At 46.4% G+C, this 18,570-nt stretch overlaps 1 protein-coding gene across 1 annotated transcript in view; it reads left to right on the top strand.

The window, feature by feature from the left end:
• LOC121289858 (inactive carboxypeptidase-like protein X2) overlaps positions 1-18,570 on the top strand; it is a 226,852-nt gene that overhangs the window by 124,950 nt on the left and 83,332 nt on the right. The window lies entirely within an intron of this gene.

Below are 18,570 nucleotides of genomic sequence, written 5' to 3'. Positions count from 1 at the left end.
CTGCTTTTGCTGTTTGGCATGCAAGTATTCCTGTGTTGTAGCTTCACCAGGTTGCCACCTCATTTTTAGGTATGCCTGGTGCTGCTCCTCACTCTTCATTGAACTAGGGTTGATCCCTGGCTTGGTGGTAATGGTAGAGTGGGGGACATGCCGGGCTATGAGGTTACAGATTGTGGTTGAGTACAATTCTGCTGCTGATGATGGCCCACAGTGCCTCATGGATGCCAGGTTTTGAGCTGCTAGACCTGTTTGAAATCTATCCCATTTAGCATGGTTCCAGACAACATAATGGAGGATATCCTCAATGTGAAGACGGGACTTCTCCACAATGGCTGTGTGGTAGTTACTCCTACCAATTCTGTCATGGACAGATGCAACTGTGACAGGCAGGTTGGTGAGGACAAGGTCAGGTAGGTTTTTTCTCTTGTTGGTTCCCTCACCACCTGCTGCAGACCCAGTTTAGCAGCTATATCTTTTAGGATTCAGCCAGCTCAGTCAGTAGTGGTGCCATTCTCGGTGATGGACATTGAAATTCACCACCCACAGTACATCCTCAGTGATTTCTCAACACATACTGAGTGGTGTTCAATATGGAGGAGCACTGATTCATCAGCTGAGGCTTGTGTCGTTGGAGGGAGGGTGAGCGATGTGGTAGGTTTTATTTGTATTCATTCATGGGATGTGGGTGTCGCTGGCTAGGCCCATCCCTAACTGCCTTTGAGAATGTGCTGGTGAGCTGTCTTCTTGGACCACTGCAGCCTATGTGGTGTAGGTACACCCACAGTGCAGTAAGGGAGATAGTTCCAGGATTTTGACCCAGCGACAGTGAAGGAATGGCAATATAGCTCCACTTCAGGATGGTGAGTAACTTGGAGGGGAACTTCCAAGTGGTGGTGTTCCCATGTATCTGCTGCCCTTGTCCTTCTAGATGGTAGCGGTCGTGGGTTTGGAAGGTGCTGTCTAAGGAGCATTGGTGAGTTCCTGCAGTGCATCTTGTAGATGGCACACCTACTGCTACTGTGCGTCAGTGGTGGAGGGAGAGAATATTTGTGGATAGGGTGCCAATCAAGTGGGCTGCTTTGTCCTGGATGGTGTCAAGCTTCTTGAGTGTTGTTGGAGCTGCTCTCATCCAGGCGAGCGGAGAATATTTCAGCACACTACTGACCTGTGCCTTGTAGATGGTGGACAGATTTTGGGGAGTCAGGAGGTGAGTTACTTTCCACAGGATTCCTAGCTTCTGACCTGCTCTTGATATACAAACATATGAATTAGGAGCAGGAATGGGCCACTCGGCCCCTTGAGCCTACTCCGCCATTCAATAAGCTCATGGCTGATCTGAATGTAACCTCAACCCCACAATCCTGCCTACCCCTGATAACCTTTCACCCCCTTGGTAATCTAGAATCTATCTTGCTCTGCCTTAAAATATTCAAAGACTCTGTCTCTACCTCCTTTTGAGGTAGAGAGTTCCAAAGACTCATGACCCTCTCAGAGCAAATTTTTCTCCTCATCGTTCTTAAATGCACAACCCCTTATTTTTAAACAGTGACCCCCAGTTCTAGATTCTCCCACAAGAAGAAACATCCTCTCCACATCCACTCTGTCAAGACCCCTCAGGATCTTAAAATCGAGTCATCTCTTACTTTTCTAAACTCAGTGGATACAAGCCTAACCTGTCCAACCTTTCTTTATAAGACAGCCTGCCCATGCTCGGCATTAGTCTAGTAAACCTTCTCTGAACTGCTTCTAATTCTTTTACATCTTTCCTTAAATAAGGAACACGTGCCACTAATGAGCTTAATTACCTGCTTAATTGTTGTCAGGCACTCTTCCGACTTTTGCGTGTGCCCGCTGAGCGAAATATCGCACAAGTGCGCGATGATGTCGGGACGCTCGCCTGGCATCATCTTGCATGGTCTTACGCCTGTTTGGATCAGGCGCACTCCCGTCCGCAGAACGTAAAATTCTGGCCCTGGTGTCTGCAGTTCTGTAAGTAATTGGGTTTGATTTTCAGCATATAACTTGTATTAGTAGCTATCCTTCACTCATTACATTTTGCTGAAGAAATAATCCTGCTGTAAACTGTTTCTTTGCTCAAGAGTTTGAAGGCTCCCAAGTCCTGTCCTGCTTCCAACTTGCTAGCTGACACAGTAGAGTTATTCTGTTTGAATATTAAAATAACCCCACCCCTGGGCTTTTGGATGTGGTCAACAGTCTGGCCACCTGGCAGACACTTTCCCACTTCTAGCGGCAGAGTGGTAACTCAGTAATTTTGGGCATATATTTATTACTCAAGAGTACAATGCTGCTCTTATCAGTGCAACCAACAAGGATTGAGGGTGGAGAGTGCAAAGCCTGTCAGAGGTTGAGAGTATCTCAAGCTGCTACAGTGTGGGTCACACAAGCTGTCTTCAATACAGCCGGAGGATTTTTGTAGATTTGAACGTGGTTGAGAATGTCTTAACCCTGATTGAGGTAACTGAAAATCCAGTGCATGAAATATTACAATGTAGACAAAGATGTGTTGGGTAAAGTGCTGATCCCACCCAAACACTGACTGCAGTTGAAAGCCAAACACCCAGCAAATAGTTCAGAGTGTGCAAGTGTGGAAAGAGACAAGAGAGGAAAGGCTGGAGTGGGATTGAAGCAACACAGGAGAGGCTCCTTGTTTCTTTGTTCAAGAGTTCGAAGACTCTCAAGCCCTGCCCTGCCTCCAACTCGCTAGCTGACACAGTAGAGTTATTCTGTTTGAATATTAAAATAACCCCATCCCTGGGCTTTTGGATGTGGTCAACTGTCTGGGCACCTGGCAGACAGAGGACCCCAAACCCAAAGCAATGGCTGGCTACTGGGAGCCAGTCCTGGGGCCGCGGGCCTCCCACTAACTTTCTCTTCTTGGCCCAGTGGGTGGGGGAGACTGTGAACGTGGCAAACCCAAAGCCAGTTTGCCAAGGTGGCTGGGGTTGGTGGGGGGGGGGTTCTGTACAATGGAGAGATTATATATCTCCAGCAGCTCTTCATTCCTTCCCTACCTTCATGGCCGGCAGTAGGGTATGGCGTATCCTGGCTGGCTTCCCTCTCTTTTTGAGCAATGTGGCCCCACATGGCAAGGTTGGCGGGCAGAGGTGAAGTGGTGAGCTGCCTCTTTGGCTGCTCCAGACAGGGAGGGAAGAAGAAGCTCAGGCAGCAGCAAATGTATGTGACCATCCACTCTCCTTGTCTTCCTCTTTCCCTTCTACAACTCTCCAGTGTAACAATGTGAGCTGCAGCATGAAGACAATCTTTCTTTTCTATAGAGAACAGGTAGTCGAAATATGAAAAAAACAAAATCTAATGGTTTTCTTGCAATCTGGGTTGCAATTATTGTATCTTTCCCCCAAAAATGAATCTATTGTTCTGATGAAAAGTCTATTGCTGTCGTTAACTCTATTTCTTTTGACCGATGCTGTCTGACCTGCTGAATTTTTCCAGCGTTTTTTGTTTCCTTATATCAGATTACTAGTATCTGCAGCATTTTATGAATTTTCTGTCACCATGTATGATGCAATGTACAGAACATGTTAATGAGGCAGTCACTGAAATCAGTGTTGTTGTCTGCACAGTGCTATAAATAGATAATGGGATAGTTTTATACTCACAAATTTGTTTAATAGTCACAATGGGATCACCTATATGGTGCACACAAACCAGCGCTGCATTATATCGTTGCTTCTCTTAATATCAATGACCCATATTGGATGATATTTGCAACCAGATACCAACTAAGGGCGTTATCATTTTATTCAGATCTTTCCGTGATTGTTTGGTGTGTCAACTGGTGGATCTTGAAAGGGGGAAAAATAATGTGCATGATTGAGTGAAGGGGGAAGGCGCCCAGGAACAGGAGAAGCATCAGGGCCCATGATTTCTCTCCTTAGCCCTGCCTGGAGGTGGTCTCCCAACAACAGCCGTGGGGTGGGCGAGCAACCCAGGGAGGCATAATGGGCCTCCCTGCCTGTCCATGGCCACAGCTGGAAAGTTCCCCTCTACAATGGTGGCCTGGCTGCTAACGCAATTTTTTATTTTATAGCTCAGAAGGTTGGTGAGAGTGCCCACTCTTTCATTAATCTGAAAGCCATATTGCTTCTCCAGTGTTGGAGGGATTCCTATTAGTTTTAATTGGATGCCGAGCCCAACCTCTGGCCACTAGTAGAACATTTTGGGGAAAATCACTGCCAGGTGACTGTTTCCCCCATTTGACCCTGATGTCAGGGCCTTGAAGTTCACAGGAAAAGTCCTGCCCTCAGTGTCCAGAGGAATGTGGGTGTCCTTGTACACGAAATTCAGAAAGGTAACAGTAGATAGATCAAGCAAACAGGAAGGCAGATGGTATTTTGGCCTTTATTACAAGAGTGTTGGAGTACAAGAGTAAGGCCCCCTTTACGCAGATGCGCAGGGATATGGTGAGACCATATCTGGAGTACACTGTACACTTTTGGATCCACACTTGAGGAAGGATATACTTACATCAGAATGGGTGCAAGAAAAGTTCATTATATTCATGCCAGGGATGATAACACATGCCCTATGAGAAGAGATTGAGTAAAATGGGCCTCTGTTCTCTCGAGTTTAGAAGAATGAGAGGTGATCTCATTGAAACATAGAAGATTCTGAGAGGGTTTGAGAGGGTAAACACTGAGAGGCTGTTTGCCCTGGCTGAAAAGTCAGAATTACTGAATATAGTCTCAGGATAAGGACTGAGATGAGGGGTAATTTATTCACTCAGAGGGTTGTGAGTCTTTGAAATTTTCTCTCCCCCGATTCCCATTGACCCCAGTTTTGCTAGGGATCCTTGATGCCACACTCGGTAAAATGTGCCTTGATGTCAAGGGCAGTCACTCTCACCTTACCTATGGTGTTCTGCTCTTTTGTCCATGTTTAAACCAAAGCTGTAATGAGGTCAGGAGCTGAGCGGCCTTGGCAGAACCGAAATTGAGCGTCAGTGAGCAGCTTATTGTTGAGCAAGCGCTGCTTGGTGGCACTGTTGATGACACCTTCCATCACTTTACTGATGATGGAGAGTAGAGCAGACATAAGACAAGCTGCCCATCCCAGGTATTCACCTAGCAAACCTTCCATGAACTACCTCCAAAGCATTTACATCCTTCCTTAAATAAGGAGACCTATACTGTACACAGTACGCTAGGTGTTTCACCAATGCCCTGTAAGTGAATCATACCCTCCTTCCTTTTGTATTCAATCCTCCTCTCAATAAACAATAACATTCCGTCAGCTTTTCCAATTACTTGCTGTACCTGCATGCTAGGTTTTTGTGATTCATGTCCTAGGACATCTAGATTCCTCTGCATCTCAGAGCTCTGCAATCTCTCACCATTTAGATAATCTGCTTTTTTATTTCTCCTATCAAAATGAACAATTTCATATTTTACCACGTTATACTCCATTTGTCCACTCACTTAACATGTCTCTTTGTAGCCACCTTACGTCCTCTTCACATCTTACTATCCTACCTATCTTTGAGTCATCAGCAAATTTAGCAACCATAGCTTTGGCCCCTTCATCCAAATCATTTATATAAATTGTAAAAAGTTGAGGCCCCAGCACTGATCCCTGTGGCACAACACTCGTTATAGCTTGCTAACCAGAAAAAGGCCCATTTAGGCCTAACCTCTGTTTCCTGTTGGCTAGTTAATCTTCATTCCATGTCAATATGTTACCCCTTACGCAATGAGCTTTTATTTTCTGCAATAACCTTTGATGTGGCACCTTACCAATGCCCTCTGGAAATCTAAGTACAGTACATTTACCAGCTCCCTTTTATCTACAGCATATGTTACTCCATAAAGAACTCTAATAAATTGGTTAAACATGATTTCCCTTTCACAAAACCATGTTGACTCTGCCTGATTACCTGAATTTTTCCAAGTGCCCTGCTATAACGTCTTTAATCATTAGCTTCTACCATTTTCCCTTTGACAGATGTTAAGCCAACTGGCCCATAGTTTCCTGCTTTCTGTCTCCGTCCCTTTTTGAATAAAGGAGTTATAGTCACTATTTCCCAATCTAATGGAACCTTCCTTGTATCTAGGGAATTTTAGAAAATTAAAACCAGCACATCAACTATCACACTAGCCACTTCTTTTAAGACCCTAGGGTGAAGTCCATCAGGATCCAGGGACTTATTAGGCCGCAGTTCCAACAATTTGCTTGGTACCATTTCCTTGGTAATTTGCCAGTTCACTTTTGCTAGTTGTGCTTTCATGTCCTCATAACTGCTCTTATTTAAGTTTAAAATACTAGTCTAAGTCCCACTCTTCTCTCTCTCAAACAGAATGTAAATTCAATCATATTATACATAATATTCATTCATAATATTCATACATAATATTCATTGTACTAATTTTGATTAACACTCTAATGTCAGAGTTATTCCATAAGTAATTTTATTAACTTGCTATACAGTATGTATACGTATGCATGTAGAATCATAGAATCATACAGTACAGAAGGAGGCCATTCAGCCCATTGTGTCAGTGTTGGCTTATTGAAGAGCTACCCATTCCCTATATCCATGCAGCTGTACCCTTTCCAAATATACACCAGTACCCTTTTGAAAGTTGCTATTGAATCAGCTTCTATAATTCCAGCCTTACATAACAACTGCATTAAAAAATTCTCCTCATGTTGCCTCTGGTTTTTTTGCCAGTTAGCTTAAATCTGTTCCCTAGCTACTGACCTTTTGCCAGTGGAAACAATTTTTCCTCATTTACCTTATCAAACTCATCATAACTTTGAACACCTATGAAATCTCTTAACTTTTTCTGCTCCAAGGAGAAGAATCCAAGCTTTTCTAATCTCTCCAAAAAACGTATTTATGTGTATTGAGATAGGGAAAGATATGGTACACAGACAGGAAGTGTGATTCTTCACCTAAGCTAATGGGTATAAGAGACAGATTCATGTGAAATGAGTATCTGGGAGAGAGTCCTGGAGTGGTATGTGAAGCTTTGCTGCTGGCATTTCAGACTGTCAAATGTTTCTGAATGCTGAGTTGTAGCTTTATATGTTGAGTTTAGTGTGGTGCTGGGCAATAAGCTAGTAAGGTACAGATCTCACAGTCATTAACACCATCAGAGTAAACATACTGGATTTGCTAAGGTTGGCTGTGGGAAAATACAAGATAAACTTCAGTGGCAAAGTTCGGTGGCAGAATTATAGACGCTGTTTCGCATGGTTTCAGGATTCTGCCACTGGAAGAAAGGTGTCAGATTTAGTAATCTAAACATCAGGAGTGAACTCACAGATTCCATTCTTGCAGAGTTCAACACAAACACATAGCAGTATATAAGTAGTTTTAGACTTCAGAATACTGCACAAGAGATGGATTTTCAGGGAAGTTGCACATTTTGTCCTTCAGCAGCAGGGTTACTGTATTCAATTACTCTGCGATTATGGGCATTGTCGAAAAACAAAGGGCTGGAAACGGGATCCATGACCCAACATAAAAGTCGATGGTGAGCACGCCTGCATTGGGCCTATTCACCCCACAGTCATTTAATAGCCGTCAGGTCTTTAATTGGATTGAAGTGGGACCAATCCAGTGGCTGGCAGCTCTCTTGTCCCAGTATTGTCACTGGGAGCAGTGGCCACTGGTAGGAATGCGCCAGTCCCTGACGAAGGCTTTCAGCAATGTGAGTTGAGCCTGGGCTCTCGCCAGGGACAGGCTGGCGTGTGGGGGAGGGGTGGGGTTCACATCTTGGAGGGGTCTGCGATGGGTACGGGGTTACCCAAGAGGCATCACCCCCCAGCATGACCTCCAAACTCAACAACTGTTGCTGGGCAGCCTGGAGACCTGGTGCGAGTCTCCCTCACCACAGATAAAATCCCAGCAGTGGCAGGCGACCCCTTAGTGGTCATTAATTGATTGCTTAAGGGCCACAATTGCCCCATGGGTGAGCGGGCTGCCTGACACCTCATTCTCCATGGGTAAAATACAGTGGCTGGGCAGACGGGCAGGTGACACGTATGGTGCCGCTGATATGGCACCTAATTTTGTGTCCCATCCCTCCTCCCACTTGCCATTCTAGCTCTGAGGGGAGCATTAAATTCCAGCTAAAAGTGTCAGACTGCAATGAGTAGAACTAAACTTTCTTGAGGATTACTGCTCTCCTCTAGCTTGTCTCACATTTAGTTGTTGCTGTGCAGGTCAATGTATTGCTACAATTATTTTTTTATTCATTCATGGGATGTTGGCATCGCTGGCTAGGCCAGCACTTATTGCTCATCCCTAATTGGCCTTGAGAAGGTGTAGTGTGCTGTCTCCTTGAACCGCTGCAGTCCATGTGGCGTAGGTACATCCATGGTGCTGTTAGGGAGGGAATTCTAGAATTTTGACCCAGCAACAGTGACAGAACAGCGATATATTTCCAAGTCAGGATGGTGTGTGACTTGGAGGGGAAGATGCTGGTGTTCCCATGCACCTCCTGCCCTTGTCCTTTAAGGTGGTAGAGGTTGTGGGTTTGGAAGGTGCTGTCGACGAAGCCTTGGTAAGTTCCGGCAGTGAATCTTGTAGATGGTACATACTGCTGCCACTGAGCATTGGTGGTGATGGAAGTGAATGTTTGTGGATGGGGGAGCTGTACTCATCCAGTCAAGTGGAGAGTATTCCATCACACTCCTGAATGTGCCTTGTAGATGGTGGATAGGTTTTGGGGAGTCAGGAGATGAGTTACTCACCACAGGATTCCTAGTCTCTGACCTGCTCTTGTTGCCATACTTATATAGCTAGTCTAGTTCAGTTTCTAGTCAGTGGTCACCCCCAGTATGTTGATGGTAGGAGATTCAGTGATGGTAATGCCATTGAATGTCAAGGGGAGGCGGTTGGATTCTCTCTTGTTGGGGATGGTCATTGCCTGGCAGTTAAGTGGCAATAATGTAACCTGCCATTTATCAGCCGAAGCCTAAATGTTGTCCAGGTCTTACTGTATATGGGTATGGACTGCTTCAGTATCTGAGGAGTTGCAAATAGTGCTGAACGTTGTGCAATCATCAGTAAAACGTCTCCACTGCTGACTTTATGATTGAAGGAAGGTCTTTGGTGAAGCAGCTGAAGATGGTTGGCCCTAGGGCACTATCCTGAGGAACTCCTGCAGTGATGTCTTGGAGCTAAGATGACTGACCTCAGACAACCACAACCATCTTCCTTTGTGCTAGGTATGACTCTAACCAGCGGAGAGTTTTCCCCTGATTCCCATTGACTCCAGATTTGCTAGGGCTCCTTGATGCCACATTTGGTCAGCTTCTGCTTTGATGCCAAGGACAGTCACTCTCACCACACCTCTTGAGTTCAGCTCTTTTGTCCATGTTTGGACCAAGCCTGTAATATGAAATCAAGACCTAAGTGACCCTGGCTAACCCAAACTGAGTGTCAGTGAGCATGTTATTGCTGAGTAAGTGCCGCTTGATAGCACTGTCCACGACATTTTCCATCATTTTGCTGATGATCGAGAGTAGACTGATGGGGCAGTAATTGGCTGGGTTGGATTTGTCTTGCTTTTTGTGTCCACATTGCTGGGTAGATGCCATGTTGTAGCTTTACTGGATCAGCTTGACTAGGAGCATGGCTAGTCTTAGCACAAGTCTTCAGTAGTATTGCCAGAATGTTGTCAGGGGCTATAGCTTTTGCAGTATCCAGTGCCTTCAGCTGTTTCCTGATATCACACTGAGTGAATTGAATTGGCAAAAGACTGGCATCTGTGATGCTGGAGACCTCGGGAGCAGGTCGAGATGGATCATCATTTATCCTGATTTTTGTGTACAAGGGACATACCTGGGTAATTTTCCACATTGCTGAGTAGATGCCAGTGTTGTAGCTGTACTGGAACAGCTTGGCTAGGGGTACGGCAAGTACTGGAGCACAAATCTCCAGTACAATTGCCGGAATATTGTCAGGGCCCATAGCCTTTGCAGTATCCAGTGCCTTCAACCATTTCTTGATATCATGGGAGTGAATTGGCTGAAGACTGGCATCAGTGATGCTGGGGACCTCCGGAGAAGGGTAGGCTGGATCGTACTCGGCATTTCTGGCTGAAGATAGTTGCAGATGTTTCAACCCTTACCTTTGCAATGATGTGCTGAGCTCTCCCATCATTGAGGATGGAGCTATTCATGGATCCTCCTCTTCCAGTTAACTGTTTAATTGCCCACCACCATTCACGACTGGATGTTCGCAGGACTGCGAAGTTTAGGTCTGATCCATTGGTTGTGGGATCTCTTAGCTCTGTCTATCACTTGCTGCTTATGCTGTTTGGCACGCAAGTAGTCCTGTGTTGTAGTTTCATCAGGTTGACAACTCATTTTTATGTATGCCTGGCACTGCTCCTGGCATGCCCTCCTGCACTATTCATTGAACCAGGGTTGATTCCGACTTGATGGCAGAGTGTGGGGATATGCCAGGCTATGAGATTACAGATTGTGTTTGAGTATAACTCTGCTGCTGCTGCTGCTGATTACCTGAGGTGCCTCATGGATGCCCAGTCAAAATCTTATCTATTTAGCATGATGGAGGGCATCCTCAATATGAAGACAGGACTTTGTCTCCACAAGAACTGTACGGTGGTCATTCCTACCAATACTGTCATGCACTGATGCATCTGCGACAGGTAGATTGGTGAGAAAAAGGCTGAAATAATTGGTCTGCTCAGACAGCTCTATTTATGCTTCCTACTGATGAGGTCAGTCTTCTTTTTTCTTGAGTTCTTTCCCCAAAGGCAGGTCTGACCCACGGCGCCACGATCTCCACCAGGCAGGGTAAGGAGGCAGGTCCCAAATCCACCTCAGCCAGAATGTGGAATGAACCCCATAGTGTTGGCATCAATCTGATCCACACTGGCCATCCAGCCAACTGCACCAACCAGCCCCCAAGGAGTCCAAGTTGCCATGGCAACATACACTTTTACAAGCATGTTGTAGCCTGGAGCTATAGATAGTGATCAATCACATCACATGGCTGACCAGGTATCCCTCCTGCTCTTACCACTTGCCATTAGCTTAGGTTGAAATTATTAACAAGCTGATACTCAACCTGTTTGCTCACATTATGAACCCATCTACCTTGGCCATCAAGCCCTGGAGTGGAATTCAAACCCAAAGCTTCTGGCTCAGACGCAGGGTCACTACCTCTGATCCACAAGATCCCCAGGAGATCAGTACAATCTGAGAAATGATACTGTGGTGTTCAGTAATGGGCCATGTCCAAAGGGAGGTAGGAGGAGTAATCAGAGAATTGGCATTCAGCCTCAGCTGGACAGAAGTCTCCAATATCTCCACTGTCAGCATATTCAATGATGTTATCACAATTAGAGCTGGGAGAACAGAGCAGCAGGTTGAGACAGGACTAGATTGACACAGGAATAGATTGGAGATTATAACCAGAAAATTCAGCTCAGTAGCACTGCACATTTCAACGCCATGCAAGCTGGTTGGGATAAATCATGGAGGCTGGTTTAATGGTATTGTCATTAAACTAGTAATCCAGAGACCCTGGGTAATGCTTGAGGAACCCAGGTTAGAATCCCACCACGGAAGATGGTGACATTTCGGGAAGTATTGTGGTGCAGTGGGTAGCGTCTCTGAGATGGAAGCTCTGAGTTCATGTCTCACCCCAGGACTTGATGGTCAGGGGAGGTGTGATCATAAGGCAGCCAAACAGGTCGATTATCATCCTGCAAAATACATACACCAATTGTAGGCGGTAAGAGTGGGAGAGATTCCTGGTCAGCCATGTGATGGAAAGAAATTGGAGCCTCTATCATCACTGTCCATATCTCCAGACTACATGCGTGTAAAAGTGTATGTTGCCACCGCAACTCAGACTCTTTGAATGAACTGTAAGATAGGGCCACCACCACCTACCCAAATACTAAAAGAGAATATAAAGAGACTTACTCTGGTTCGGAAACCTCCCTTGGGACCCTGAGACCCACAATTTCAACCATCTGGCGGAAATTCCCTCCTTTCCATTCCACTCTGCATGGAGAGGTTCCTTATACGGGCTGCTGCAAATCTTTCATTTCCTTACCCTCGTCAACCGTCCAGACACACCGTGGCATTCCACCTTGCTGTTTGGAGGTGGCGGGGGTCCCCAGTGGAAGGCTCGCTATGTGGGAATTCTCCCTTTTTCCATCAAGGTTCTGGAATTAAGGGTGTTTCATACAGCAGTCCCATACAACCGTAGATTGAGATGTTTCACGGACTCCCAGACTGACTGTGTTTTCTGTGGCCTTTTGGAACCTGTGTTCCAAGCTTATATAGACTGCACAAAGTTGCAGCCCCCTTCCACTATTTGAAGGGGATGCCCCTAAAGTTTTGGCTGGACTTCAGCCTCACGCTCCTGACATTTGGCCACCTGGTGTGGAAGGGGTGGACAGGGAGGAGGACCTCCTTGTTAGCTAGCTCCTGGGCCTGGCTAAGGTGGCCATTAACAAGTCCAGGAAGCGGGCAGTTGAGGGGGTCATCCAGCCCGACAGTCTACCCTCTTCCACGGCTACGTTCATGCCTGGGTGTTCCTGGAGAGGGAGCATGCGATGTCCACTGGTCTGCCTGAGGCCCTTCTGCAAACTGTGGGCACCAAGGGGGCGGAGCAGTATACTTGCTCCGAAAATAACATTTTAATTTAATTATGTAAGTTTTCTTTAAAGTTTTGACTTTTGTTGCAGTGCCCCTTTAAGGGGCTATCAATTTGTTTAATTGACTTATTTGATTCATCAGTCTATTTTATTTTATAGGTACTCAAAAGAGTATAAAGAGAGAATTATTCTTGTTCGGAAATCTCCCTCGAGACCACAATTTGAGCCATCTCATGGAAATTGCCTATGTGCCATTCCACATTGCACAGGGGGCTTTCCTGCGTGAGCTGCTGCTGCGCATCTTTCACTTCCTCGCCTTCGTCAACTGTCTGGACATACCACAGCGTTCCTTCCTGCCATCCAGAGGTGGCAGGGGTCCCCTGTGGAGGCTCCCCAGGTGCAAGCCCTTGCCTTTTCCATTGGGGATTCGGTGTGGGGGCTGTTGCCTGCAGTAGTCCCAAGCAACTGACGGTCAAGATGGTTCACGAACTCCCAGGCCGCCTTTATTTTCTGTGGCTTTGAGGAGTCCATGCTCCACCTACATATAGCTGGTCCGCGATTACAGCCCCTTTTCCAGTATTTGAGCGGTTGCTCCTCAGGTTTTGCTGGCACATCAGCCCCATATTCCTGACGTTTGGCCATCCAGTGCGGTGAGGTGACTGATTGGAGGACCTCCTTGTTAATTTGCTCCTGAGCCTGACCAAGGTGGTCCATTCAATCCAATTTTCCAACTCTCTTGCCCAGGTGTCCCTGGAGAGGGAGCACGTGATGTCTGCTGATATGCTTGAGGTGGACACTGCAGGGACTGGAGTGCATCATCAGCCCCCATACAACATTATAATTTAATTTTGATAAGGTTCCTTCAAGTTTTGGTTTTGTTACAGTGCCCCTTTATGAGGCTGATTATTTGAATGTTTGTTCACTTGTTTTAATTGATACTCAAAGAGTATAAAATAAGACTTATCCCCACTCAGATGGAGTTTTGCATTGGCCCCAGGTCCTGATGCCTCCCTCAGGAATCCCAGCCCTACAATTTCAGCCATCTCGCAGAAATTCCCTCCGTGCCGCTCCACTCTGTGCGGAGGCGTTTCCTGTATTGCCTGCTGCTGCACAGCCTCTAATTCCTTGCCCTCATCAACTATCCGGACATGCTGTGACATAGCACTGCTGTCCGGAGGTGGCGGGGACCCCTGTAGAAGGCTCTCTACATGGGGGTCCTCCCCTTTTCCACCTGAGTTTTGGCATTGACGGTACTGCAAGCAGCAGTCCCATGCAATGGGAGATTAAGATGGTTCATGGGTTCCCAGGCCATCTGTATTTTCCTGTGACCTTGAGTCATTTTCCATATGTATATAGCTTGGCCAAGGTTGCAGCCCCTATTCCATTATTTGTGGGGGTGCTCCTCAAGTTCTGTTTGCAATTCAGCCCCATCCTCCTGACCTTTGGTCACCCGGCACGAAATAGGGCGGGCAGGGATGATGGACCTCCTTGTTAGCCTGTTTGAGGGCCTAGCCAAGGTGGTCATGAATAGGTCCAGGAGGCGGGCAGTTAAGGGGGTTATTCAACCCGACTGTCTGCCTCTCTTTTGTAGTTAGGTCTGTCAGTACACTTGAGACCTTCCCCAACCAGTGGGCTCTGCAGGGACTGGAGTGCATCATCAGCACTAGAAATGCTATTTTAATTTATTTTTGGTAAGTTTCCTTTAACATTTTGTATTTTGTTACAGTGCCTTTTAAGGGACTGTTAATTAGTTTATTAGTTAATTTTAAAAAAATTACTCAGAGAATATAGAGACTTATGGGACACTGGGTGTTGGTAAGGGAGGAGGTAGGCATTTGTAATGTTGCATTTAGGAACTAAATTTAATATTAAGTGAAAGATTGGCCTCCGGTTTCCCACTTCAACTGGCTTCAGAATGAATTAGGGGTCACAGAACTGCACCGCCTTTTGCAGCCAGATCTGCAGCCTCCAAGCAGGGTGTGTATGGCACTGCCATGGCTGTGAATTTTTCTGCTAGTGGATCCTTCCAGGCTGTAACAGGTGACATTCCCAACATTTCTCAGCTCAGTGGCTTTTGTTGCATCCTGGAGGCCCTGTATGCTAGAAGAAGATTCTTCATTTATTTCCTGTCTGAACAGAGAAGCAGGAACAGCATGCATTTTGCTCGGGTAGAAGGCTTTTCCATGATGCAGGGAGCTATCTATTGCACACACACGGCCTTGTGGGCACTGCAGCTCGGTGCAAGGAAACCACTCACCCATCATACACCTGGGGTGTGACCACACTCAGGACATCATGTTGATGAATGTCCATTATCCTGAATGGCTTGTCTGTGAATGTCTGATCAGACTTTGGTTTTCCCGAATGAATCCCCAGGTCCCCATTGCTCAGTACTTGCCCACCTTACCATTCCTCTGTTATGGACATCACAGCAGTGTCCTGACCACATTTCTGAAATAAAAGACAGCAGGAAAAACAAACATTCCATGTGAAATTTATTCAACAATGCATCCAATACTCAAATTATCATTTGTGTGCATTCCCTTATTGCTTGTCTTGTGTTTCCTAATTTCATTGTGATGTTACAAGTTTATAACACTGTTATCTTTTGGCACTGTCTCTTTAATTTAGGGTAGAATGCAGGAATGAAGGGGATCATATTACCTGTTCTGAATTTGACCCAACAACAAGCCTGGGTGGCCTGGTTGTCAAAGGTTAAAGGGTGGGCCCATGTTATTTGCTGGGAAGGTGATGCAAAATGATCACATCTATAAACAATGGCCAGAGTAGCTGTACTGATGGTGAATAGACTGTTAGTCTCCAAGTCTCACAGGGAGGTGTTAGGAATGTCTGTTTTTATAAACTGAACTGTTTGTTTAGTTCCAAGAAAGAACGGAGTTGGGCCAGAGGTATAAAAGATAGCTAATTAGCATTTCTATCTGGTTACTAGGCCTTTGTGATTGACATTGTCGTTGCCATGGAGGTGGGCTTTAAGAGGGGAAGAGTCCATTGCAAGCCATTGTAATATTGGCTTACAGGGCTTTCTAAGATATCACTGAATCCAACAGAGACAAATCAGTCTGCAAGAATGTGTGAGAGAGAGAGAGAGCAGAGAGATAGAGGTAGCCAGTCTCTGTTCACCACTCAGAACGCGGGTGGGAGCTCATGCCCGGATTGAAGCAACCAGGTTTGTGAGAATTTAAATGAGGCTGGAAGATTTGCCTAGCTTTGGCTAAGGGGAAGAATCTCCAGGGTAACCCTTGCTGTGGAAGTCAGCTTGGGAATTAGAAGCTATCTGGATGGAAAAGGAAGCAAGCCATTGGAAGCTGAGAATAGCTTTGGACTGGTTCTTGGAGAATGAAGTGTCCTGTTAAGCGATAGCTAAAGTATAACTGTGGAGGGGTATTTTTGGTGGTTTTGACAGTTAACTGTGGGACCTTCTCTATGTTTAGAGTATAAGATGCCTATTGAATAGTGTTTAGATAATGTTGCTTTTAGTTTGTTTATGGTAGTAAAATTCTTAACTTGAAACGGGGAGGTGATGACATAGTGGTATTTTCACTGGACTAGTATTCCAGAGATCCAGGGTAATGCTCTGGGGACCCAGGTTCAAATCCCACCATGGTAGATGGTGAAATTTGAATTCAATTAAAAAAATCTGGAATCAAAAGTCTGATGATGACCACAAAACCATTACCAATTGTCGTAAAAACCCGTATGGTTCACTAAGGCCATTTAGGAAAGGAATCTGCCATCCTTATCTGGTCTTGTCTACATGTGACTCCAGACTCACAGCAATGTGAACATAGGCAATTAGGTATGGGCAATAAATGCTGGCCTAGCCAGAGATGCCCACATCCCATGAACGAATAATATAAAAAAATCTTGTCATGCGATCCTTCTAGTCAGTTATTGGAAATTCAAATATCTTGTTCCACTTACCATGCTTTTATTGCACACTGACTTCTTGTATGTTTTGTCCTTGACTACTTACACATTTGTTTATCTTTTCTGTGGACGGAATCATCCATGCCCACTGACATTGGGTGTGCTTGGCGGTGTGGGCGGACAGTATGGTGAGAAGGCCAAAAATTGGTTTCACGACGTCATGAAACCAGTTTGCAATCGTCCGCTCAGCCCATTGATGATGGGCCGCGTTTCCTGTCATCGGACCTTGGGGAACCTCAGCCCGCTAGAAACATCCCCCATACCCCAACACCTGCCCCCCCCCCCCCCCCAATCATCTGTCTACACCAATGAGTTTCACAGGGTTGCTCTGTGCTTGAGGTGCGTTAGTACTCCAGAGTTTTTCACTCCTTGGCACAGACTGCAAACTAATGAGCATTTTAGTGGAGTGCAGAACAGTTGAACGACTGGGCACATTGTACAATCTCCTTGCTAAAGCTGGCCGTGTAGCAGTCACTGGTGGAGGCGCTCACAGCCTCTTTCAATGTCATCAACCCAGTTTGGATCAATCTCCCCCATGATTAAAGCTAACAGTGCAGTCATGCAGTGTGGGTTAGGAGAATGCCTGCACCTGAGCTGAGAGCACAGCATGCAGTCCAATGGCCAAAGCTGCCGCCAATTGGTCAAGTGAAGTGGGGCAGAGGTAGCAATCGGATGAGTGCAGCCGACATCCCTTCCTGATGTTCCCGAGTTTGCCTTTGCAGCTCCAGCAACTGTGACATGACCGAGTCCAGAGGCTCGTCATCTGACTCGGACTCAGCAAATTTCTGGCCTCCAGCAGTCCTCCGAGTGCTGGAAACCTGGGAAGTCCCTGCTGCTGCCTGCTGAGGATCAGAAAGTGCGGTGTGCTCACCAGATTGTGAGCCCCAGGCCACTCTAAAGCTAGGTCTCACTGAGGTGTGTATCTCTGTGCTGGTGGAGGGTGTGGGTGAGCGCTATGACGGGTCCTTAGGGAGGGTTTCAGCGGATTCCTCTTCTGAGCTTCCCTCAGGGCTTGATTGGAGGCCCTGGGTCATGGACTCTGTCGGCTGTTTCCCAGATGTGCCTGTGAAAGCAAGGGGAGATAATTAGTGTGAAACAGGACACATCACTTACAGCATGGTTGTCTGATGGATATTGCACTGCTGGATCCTCACATGGTAGAGCAGCGCCAACCTCACCGTCAGCACAGAACAGTCCCGATCCTCGCCAGCCAGCTGGATGGTTCTGTTTTCAAAGTCTGTGAGGACTTTGATTTTGGGCATTCCACCACCGGTCTGCGACCTCTTCTTCCTCTTGTGTGCCAGCTTGTCCTGCATAAATTGAGATGGAGGGAGTGTAAGCAGGATGCCTGCCAGGCCAGATGATAATTGTGCCTGGCATGTGTGGGTGGTGAGTGGTCCCATGGACGGGATGAGGCCAATGAAGGTGTGTGTGAGAGAGTGAGTGGTGATGTCCCTTGAACTGGCAGTGAGAGAGATCCTTGTGGATGTGTGATGGGTTTGTGAGTTGAGAGTGGTGAGAAGATTGACTTACTCTGGCGGAATGGAGGGGATCATTCATCTACTTGTGGCACTGGGCGGCTGTCCTCTTTGCCATCATTGCTGCCACAACCTCCCAAGCTGGATAAGCAATGCTACTGTCTATCCTGCAGCCACAGTGGGGTAAGAGGACATCACAGTGGGCTTGCACTGTGTCCAAAAGGTGCTCAAGGGACATGTCATTGAACCTAGGAGCTGCAGTCTTCTTGCCTTTCAGGGCCATGTCTTCCATGCAGCCATCCTGGGCTGGAAGCACTGAGTGGTTTACGCATGCATGGCTGCACTTTAAATATGCTACCTGGCATGATGAAGTGGCCAGGTGATGGCTTGGTGGGCGAATGAGAGTCCATCTGCCATAGAAAGGGCATAATTCCCGGGGATGCGTAATTAATGCAACGGGTTTGGGATGAATGGCGTGCAATGGCATGAAAAGCCACCATTGCAGCCAGTGGATAAAA

Source organism: Carcharodon carcharias, chromosome 17 (genome assembly GCF_017639515.1).
Source record: "Carcharodon carcharias isolate sCarCar2 chromosome 17, sCarCar2.pri, whole genome shotgun sequence".
Taxonomy (NCBI): domain Eukaryota; kingdom Metazoa; phylum Chordata; class Chondrichthyes; order Lamniformes; family Lamnidae; genus Carcharodon; species Carcharodon carcharias.
The sequence above is the reverse complement of the archived record's forward strand: the minus strand, read 5'-3'. Positions and strand labels throughout refer to the sequence as shown.